At 34.5% G+C, this 8,301-nt stretch overlaps 1 pseudogene; it reads left to right on the top strand.

Moving 5' to 3' along the window:
- The first annotated feature begins 2,877 nt into the window (after positions 1–2,877).
- On the top strand, positions 2,878–4,424 carry LOC149575317 (cytosolic sulfotransferase 5 pseudogene; annotated as a pseudogene).
- The last annotated feature ends 3,877 nt before the right edge of the window (positions 4,425–8,301 follow it).

Raw genomic sequence — 8,301 nt, 5'->3', positions numbered from 1 at the left:
TGACTGGAGTAAGAAGTAGATGGGCACGGTTACCTGATTCTCTCAAGAAATTAATCAGAGCCGCACAGTCCTATTAATTTGGAAGCAGCGCTATATAGAGTTCCAAAATATTTAGAACTGGGAAAGCAACTAAGGCCAGAGCTATGGTGTCCTTTAACCATGCAACCTCCAATGCTTTTATGGCCCCTGTATGATATTGATGCTAACAAAATTGATAAGTTGCAGGAAGACCACAGGCGAGAAGTATGGGAAAAGACCAGAGGATTCTATTACACCTTCAAGAGCAACAAAAAGGGAAAGATAGAAGTTGGGGAGTTCAGATCTTTGACAAAGAAGTGTAATGCTTGAAGAAAAGCATTAGTTTAGCAGGGGGTAGATGATGAGTCTAAAAAATGCCTTTATTTTGTTATGTTCAAGATACTTTGTGATACTCCGTTTATCCTTGTTTTAACACTTATAAGCCTATGTTTGATAAACCTTTGATGATTTATGGGGTAGAAAAACTATGTCATCTTTTGCCTAAATTATATCTAATATGCAGTATTTCATATAAATATCCAAATGTGTGTTCTTATGCTTGAATTTAGTTTGATGGATGTTTATTTGCAAATATGTCTTGTATCATAACTAACCTGATGATAAGGATTAAAGGATGAGCGGAAGAATCCAGAAGTTGGTTGCCGACAACATTCAAGGAGAAACGAGCATCAAGGAACAACCACGAAAAGGAAGTTCTAACCACTCTAGGAAACATGGCAGCGAATAAGGAGGAGCTTTTACAAGCCATTGCCTTCTCTGCATTTACGTTGTAACAAGCGGATGATGAGACTTCATTGCTCCCTCCTCAATTCTGTTATCCTTCCTTTCCTCTTTCAGTTGTTCTCCTATATTCTCTCCTACAGACTTAACTGAGGACAGTTACTTTTCTGTTATGTAATAAAGAGTAGATTCTCTATATATGTCAGGATAAACTCCTGTGTGTGAAGTTTTAATTTTTGATAAGTTTTATCGAGTAAGAGAGAACACTGATTCACAGTTTGTTGCAGTTGTGTTTTACAATTCTGAATCATGTAATGACTGATTAATGAAATGAATTAGTTCTCTTTAGCTTCTATCCTGCATTGATAGATTAGAGAAGCCAACCAAGGGGGCCCACTTGGAAGGTGGATTAGATTATGATAGAATAGATTCATTTTACTAGCATTAGCAGTATTTTAAGTAAGACGTAGCTAGTTAATTCCTTCCTGTAGCATCACACTTCATAAACGTTCCTGCAGCATCTGCGAGAACAGACTAGTGGATGAGTCAAGATGGAATCGCTGTTATCTTGTCATTGTGTTTTCAACATTCATGGATTCAGTATTTTCCTTTCCACAATAGTAGTGTAGTTTCCTTCCTTTGCATTTTTACTTTCCTGCAGCACAAGCATAATGACTCATCAAGGTACCTAGTGCACATACTGTGCCGACCATTTCAAGTATACGTCCTTGGGTTGACAATCTAAATGCACCTCATGGTAGGGGAAAAGTAGTCCTTAGCTTGAATAGATTATTCCTAAGCCAGGCCTAGCGCATGACTATGGAAAACCTATTGTGAGGCGGTTCAATCCCTTGGAGGGAAGAAGTCAGGAGTTGAAGCCTACCAACATTGCTGAAGGTTTTACCTTTCTGCCCAATCAACTTTTTCTACATTTTCTACATAATGTCGTTCCAAAAGTGATTGCTAACTTCTTTGACAATCAAAGGAAGTCCCAAATACGTGTTTGGGAGAGCAGCAGTGTTGCACCCTAGGATATTTAACACCCTCCTCTATATATCTTGCTCAGTGTTGAAGAAGGAAACCATACTTTTATCCAAGTTAATTTTTTGTCCCATATTAACAACATATATCTCTAATAGATGTTTCCAAGCTTTAGCCTCCGCCACTGAAGGGACCCCGCTTAGGAATGTATCATCCACGAATTGTTGTATAATTTTCGTCGGAAGCGAGGTAGTAGGTTTAATGCCTTTGATCTCCCCGTCCTCCACCTTCCTCAGGAAAACTCTTCCCAACACTTCCACCACCATGATGAACAAGGAGAGATAGGGTCCCCTTGTCTTAGACCTCTCTCCTTGTTAGATGGGCAACAAATTTCGAGTTTAAAGATGGGCACTATAAGCACTTTGTTTGAGGAAATGAAGTTGGACGAAACAACAAATCTAAGAATATCCAAGGTAGGTGACATACATCTCAGTTATGAAAACATTTTAGAGATAAACAATCTAAATATTTTGTTCAAAGAGACAAAATTGGGAATCCAATAAACTTTATATTAGAGTGTCCATCTTACAATAACACCCTTAACTTTAAACATTTAGAAACAAACTCACTCTTTGAAGAAACAAAATTAGACAAAATAATAAATCCATGAGTAATATACATCCCACAATAAACTAGTTAATCAAAACAAACTGTCAAAAACATCTACCTAAAGAAGAAGATACAAATTATTCAGGACTTTAACATCCTATTTAATGCGTGAGATTCTTGAATCCCATATACTCCCACCACACATAATTGAAAATCTTTCACCAAAATCTTCCGAGTTGTGAACATGATTAAAATCTTTTACCGTTGATTCGAGCTATTCTTAACCAGTCAGAGATAAGAAATCTGAATACGAACAAGTCATTTGTATGGTCGAATCATACGGAAAGGATCTACTGAATCAGAGAGACCAACTAACTAGCAAGCAGAATGCACCACGTTCGGAATTCTATCCAGATTTTTCATAACCGCCCAATCCATTATATACAACAACATCCCAACCATGTAATTCTACACTTTGATCTCTGTTTTTCTCTTCACCATTTCAACTCATTTCTCTCTCTCTCTCATGGATCCAAAATCAGTTCTTTCTTTAACAGAAACCATAAACAATCTCCAACCAAGAGTGGAACATTGTTATGGCCACGAATTGTTTGAGCACGAAGGATTCTTTTATGGGCTAATAATCATAAAATCCATGGCCTCCATGAATGCCCAATTCGAGGCCAAGCCCAATGATGTTATTGTGGGCTCTGCTGTAAAAGTAGGGACAACATGGCTCAAGGCCATTGTGGCCTCCATTAATGGCTACCAAGAAAACAAAGGCAAGATCTTGGAGAAGATAAGTTCCCATGAGCTAATACCCACATTGGAAATCCAATGTTATGGTCGCATGGCTGTCCCCGGCATAATGTCCCGATTGGGTTCTCCAAGAATTTTTCATTCCCATCTTCCCTACAACGCTCTTCCACATTCCATCATCTCTCAGAGATCTCCAATCATATACATTGCCCGGAATCCCAAGGACACTTTTGTTTCCTACTGGAAATTTGTGACCAGATTCATCAATCCTGCCCTTAACATTCAGGAGAATTTCTCAATGGAGGAATTTTTTGATTGGTTTTGCAAAGGGGTCGTCTTCTATGGACCTTATCTTGATCATGTCCTGAGCTATTGGAATGCAAGCCAAGGGAAACATGGATCTCACATTTTGTTCTTGATGTATGAGGATTTAATGGCGGATACCCATTTCTATGTGAGAAAGATTGTGGAGTTCTTGGGGTGCTCTGGTTTTTCAGATGAGGAGGTGAATGACATTGTACAACAATGCAGCTTTCAGAATCTTTCAAGCCTGAATGTCAATGAAAATGGCGCAGTGGCCGTCAGCAATTTGCCTTTGGGGAATAAGGCGTTGTTTCGTAAGGGACAAGTAGGTGATTGGAAAACCCACTTCACTCCTGAGATGAACAGCCGTTTGGACTCCATTGTTGAGAAGAAATTTGAAGGATCAGGCTTGCAGTTCACTTATGAACTCAGGGATGCATAGGTGGTAGGGGGCTCTTAAACATCACACATTCAGGCAAAAATTAAGTTTGGAAAAAGTAAGTCTAGAGTTTGGACAACGGCTACTTGGTTTTATTTTATGGGTAAGTCTAGAGTTTGGACAACGGCTACTTGGTTTTATTCTATGGGTTGGACAACGGCTACTTGGTTTTATTCTATGGGTTGGACAACGGCTATTTAGTTTCTAGGATATACTCTTAAGTGAATACATAAGTTATCTTAATATGTCATGCTTATGTATTGGTACATTCCAAATGTTGGATGGGTATTTTTAAAATTCTAGAGGTTGGAAGGCCATATTTTAATGGTCATCATTTCTATTGGTTTGATCTTCTCTTTCTAGGAAAGAGTTTAGCTAAGTAGTGTTGGTGTTTTTGGGCTCGGTCTTTAGTATAAATTTGTAGTTTCCAGTCTTCTTGCTTTAGGGTGAAGAGTTTAGATAAATGGTGGTAGTGTTGTTTTTGGATTCAGTCTTAAATGTAATTTTGTAGTTTCAATAACGTACCTCTAGATGCTAAAAAAGAGAATAAATGTTCAGCTTGTAATTTTGAACTTATTTGAAAAGAAATGAGATTTTTTAAGTCTTTTTTTGGAGAGAAATTGTTTGAAAGTTTTTTATATAATATTTTGTGATTTATTGTTATGTATTAAGGGTTGAATATTATTGGCTCAATTATCATACATAAAAAATTTCATCTTTATTTAAACAATCAACAATAATATTCTTATAGGGTATGCATCCTAATGATAGGGATAACACCACTACAACTAAATCATCACACTATAGGAGATTAGTAGTTTGTAGTTTAATTTTAAGATGATAAGAAATCTAAATTAGATCACATGTTTCGATTCTTTGAAAAGAATAAAAATTATCTCATTAAGGTGTATTTGTATAATCTTCAAAAAATAATATACTATGAATTTGATTGCTCATGGTTTGTACAATACTTTGACTTCTTCATTTATAATTTTTTTAATTTCAAATAAGCTAAATCAAAGTAATTGAATTCTTTGGTGTAATTTTGTGACTACAATTTTGATGTAGAGGTAACCAACATGGGACCGCATCCCCATTTAAACATTGAGCAATAGCATCCTAAAAGATTTGAATTTAATTAATAAGATTTACACAATCCATCGTATTTGTGCAAAGAAATGCTTCTGGGTTTTTATTGTGTGTGAGGTTTAACATCAACATTTTTTATAACACTCTCTGATCTAGGATGAAAGAGTAAGCATGATATGTAAAATGTAATTCTGATGATGCATCACTGAGTATGATCCAAAATGTTGGTGTTAAAAACTCACACACAATAAAAAAAACTAGAAGAATTTCTTTGTACAAAGGTTTGAATTTGATAACAACATCGCCATCACAACAACCTAACCATCACACCATACTAAATACAACAATAAATAATTTATTGTTAAGATAATAAATTTCATTGAATTTTATAAGAAGAAGAAATATTTTCTCATAAAGATGCATTTTCGAAATGTTTAAAAAATATATAATATAAATTTGATTAGTCATAGGTTATACATAATTTTAACTTTTTTAAATTATCCTTTTAATTAGAAATAAGCTTAATCAAAGTTGTGCCATGGAGAACCTTGCAATATTCTTTTAGAAATATAAAAATAATATATGTTCAAATCTTAATTATATAACTTAGTAGAGGAAGACACTTAATTGAGAGTTGTATTGCTATATAGGCCTCAACCAAAACGTTCTAGTGGTTTTATTAGTTTTATCAAGTAATGGTACTTAACATTATTAAAAAGAATTATAATATTTTTTTCTAGTTTATATTTTCTTGCAAATCTAATATTCTTCATAATAGAAACCTCACATCAAATCTATAGAGTAGCAATATTTATACTATAATAGCATTCTAGTGATATCATATCAAACTTAAATTTCTTAATAATCAACACAATTGTGATTCTTTGATAGAATCACCCAATAATGAAAAATAATTATTTTTGGTACATTATCCCAAAATGTGGAATTCAATATTATTTCAAGTTGTCCTTTAAATTAAAAAAAATTGAGCTCATTTTAAATAATATTATTACTTATTTTAATCTAAAGAGAAGGATATGATATTTTTTCTTCATTAGAATATATTTTCCTCAAGTAATTGTAGACCTTGTAGACCCAAATGATGAATCATTTTTTAGCACCTATAAAGTCTAGATCATGTTCTTGTTAGATGATGTGTTTCCTATTAGGCGAGGCATCTCCTTAAGAAGATTCATAAGAAGATACAAAAAAATTAGTTCCCCTCTTTCACTTGGATCGAGCAACATAGCAAAAGAAACTCATTTTTGTTGGGTAATGTCTTGCATAAATATCTATATTAAATTTACTCCACAATGTTTCTCTCATTTCTCTATTAATTTGTACTTTTGATTGATATTTTCTTGAGGTGCTCATAACTTCTTCAATTGGAAAGATACATATGAGATAAGTTCTCCCTGACTTTAAACAATATTTTTTCACTCAATTTCATAATTGAAGGCACCTCTATGAGTGTAGATAGTATAAATTTTAATAGTTGGAAATCACAAGGATAGCAATTCAAATACAAAAGTTGTGTGGATAACAGTCTTGTTGTACCTTACATACACACAATCATTTTGGCTTGTAAATATTGGGGAATCCTTCTTATAAGTTTCTCTCTTACATATCTTTTTGTGAGGCTCTATTTTTTAGCTCTAATCATTCAGAGGAGGTGATATCGATTCTATCAAATAAATGGGGTGTCTTGTGCTATGTCTCTATGCAATTTTATATTTCCTCCTGTACTTTATTTTTATTTTCAAATTTGTTGTTCAAGTGATCATTTCCCACATGCTAAACCCCTTCTATTTGAGTATTATTCATAATTATCATAATAAATAAATAATGAAGTGTGAATATTATTCAAAAATGGATTAAATAGTAGAATATTATTTTAGTGATCAAATTAATGAAATGACACAACCTCTTTTCAACCATGGTATAACCTTAACTAATCAGCTAGTTCCAAGATGTAAGTGAACATTATATTTGAGTATTATTCATAATTATCATAATAAATAAATAATAAAGTGTGAATATTATTCAAAAAAGGGATTAAATAATATAATATTATTTTAGTCATCAAATTAATGAAATGACACAACCTCTTTTCAACCATGACACCCCATGTCTTGTTTGTTTTGAGATTGTGCATTTTAGCGCATCTTAGACTTCTCTCTTTTCATGCAAAGTAAGACCATTAAAATATGTGACGCATGTACCAAAAGTTGTTAGCAAAATCATCCACAACAACCTAGGAGTGCTTCTAGCGAGTTCATCCACCTTTGGGAAGCGCATCCCATTTGGTGAGAAGCTCAAACTGATAAATAGTATGGCCGGTATATAAATGAGGGGAAGGGTAAACCTTCTCGCTCCATCTCTTTAGTTTAGGCGGCATGTTTCTGGGGGTAGCCTAAGGTGGGAAAACTTTCCCACAATTTCAGCATGTCCAGAATAGACCCTTAATTGGATCACAGCCAATAACAACCGTTGCGGAGACTCCACAGACCGATTTACAACCCTCTTAGATCTAAAGTATCTCACTTTCTGTCATGGTATGTTATTCATGGTGTAAGGGAAACAGCATCCCTCAAGATTACTCACCATTGTGCTCCCCTAGTAGAGGCATAAGGCCACTTGGGTTTCATCTCCAAGGGTCATTGTTTCCATAGAAGGGCAACTTCTATTTGTCATGCCTTGAAGGTTCTCTGATGTGTATCCTTTGTCGATCAACTCTTGTATCGACTCACCTCTTCGATTAGAGGGAAATATTGCACTAGAACGAGGAGACATCAAGTTGTGGGTTGTTGAATAGCATATGACAATCAAATTCTGACTTGTAGGGATAAAGTGTGTGTTTGAACTATCTTAAATTGTGCTCAAGACCTGTGAAAACATTTTTTGAACATACACAATTCAATGGTTACTATCGAAAAAATCCTTTTGCTAAAGAGATCAACTGTTTGTATTTCTCAAAGTTGCTTTGTCCTTTGAGAAATTGTTTGCTCATTTATCCCCATATCAGAAGAAAGAAAGTTTCACCTTTGTCATCTCAAAACAATAGTTTTTAGCAAGACCATTCACAACAATTGCTTGTCTCGTTGGTCCAATTTGTCCATTTGTTTCAAAACGATCTACTTATTCCCTCAAAAATCACTAAGCAGAACCTAAATTACAAATCCTTTGCTGGCCCAAAGTCTTTTTCTTTTTCAAAAATACTTTTCCATTTACCCTACTTGATCGAAAATATCACAAATTTTATCTTTGAGAGACCTCACCTTCAATATATAAGAAACAGTTGTTAGCAAGCCCACTCGCAACACCGTACTTTTAGTTTACCTTTTGCCTACACTTATTACCTA

Source organism: Cupressus sempervirens, chromosome 2 (genome assembly GCF_028749045.1).
Source record: "Cupressus sempervirens isolate cs-2001-9-10 chromosome 2, ASM2874904v1, whole genome shotgun sequence".
Taxonomy (NCBI): domain Eukaryota; kingdom Viridiplantae; phylum Streptophyta; class Pinopsida; order Cupressales; family Cupressaceae; genus Cupressus; species Cupressus sempervirens.
The sequence above is the reverse complement of the archived record's forward strand: the minus strand, read 5'-3'. Positions and strand labels throughout refer to the sequence as shown.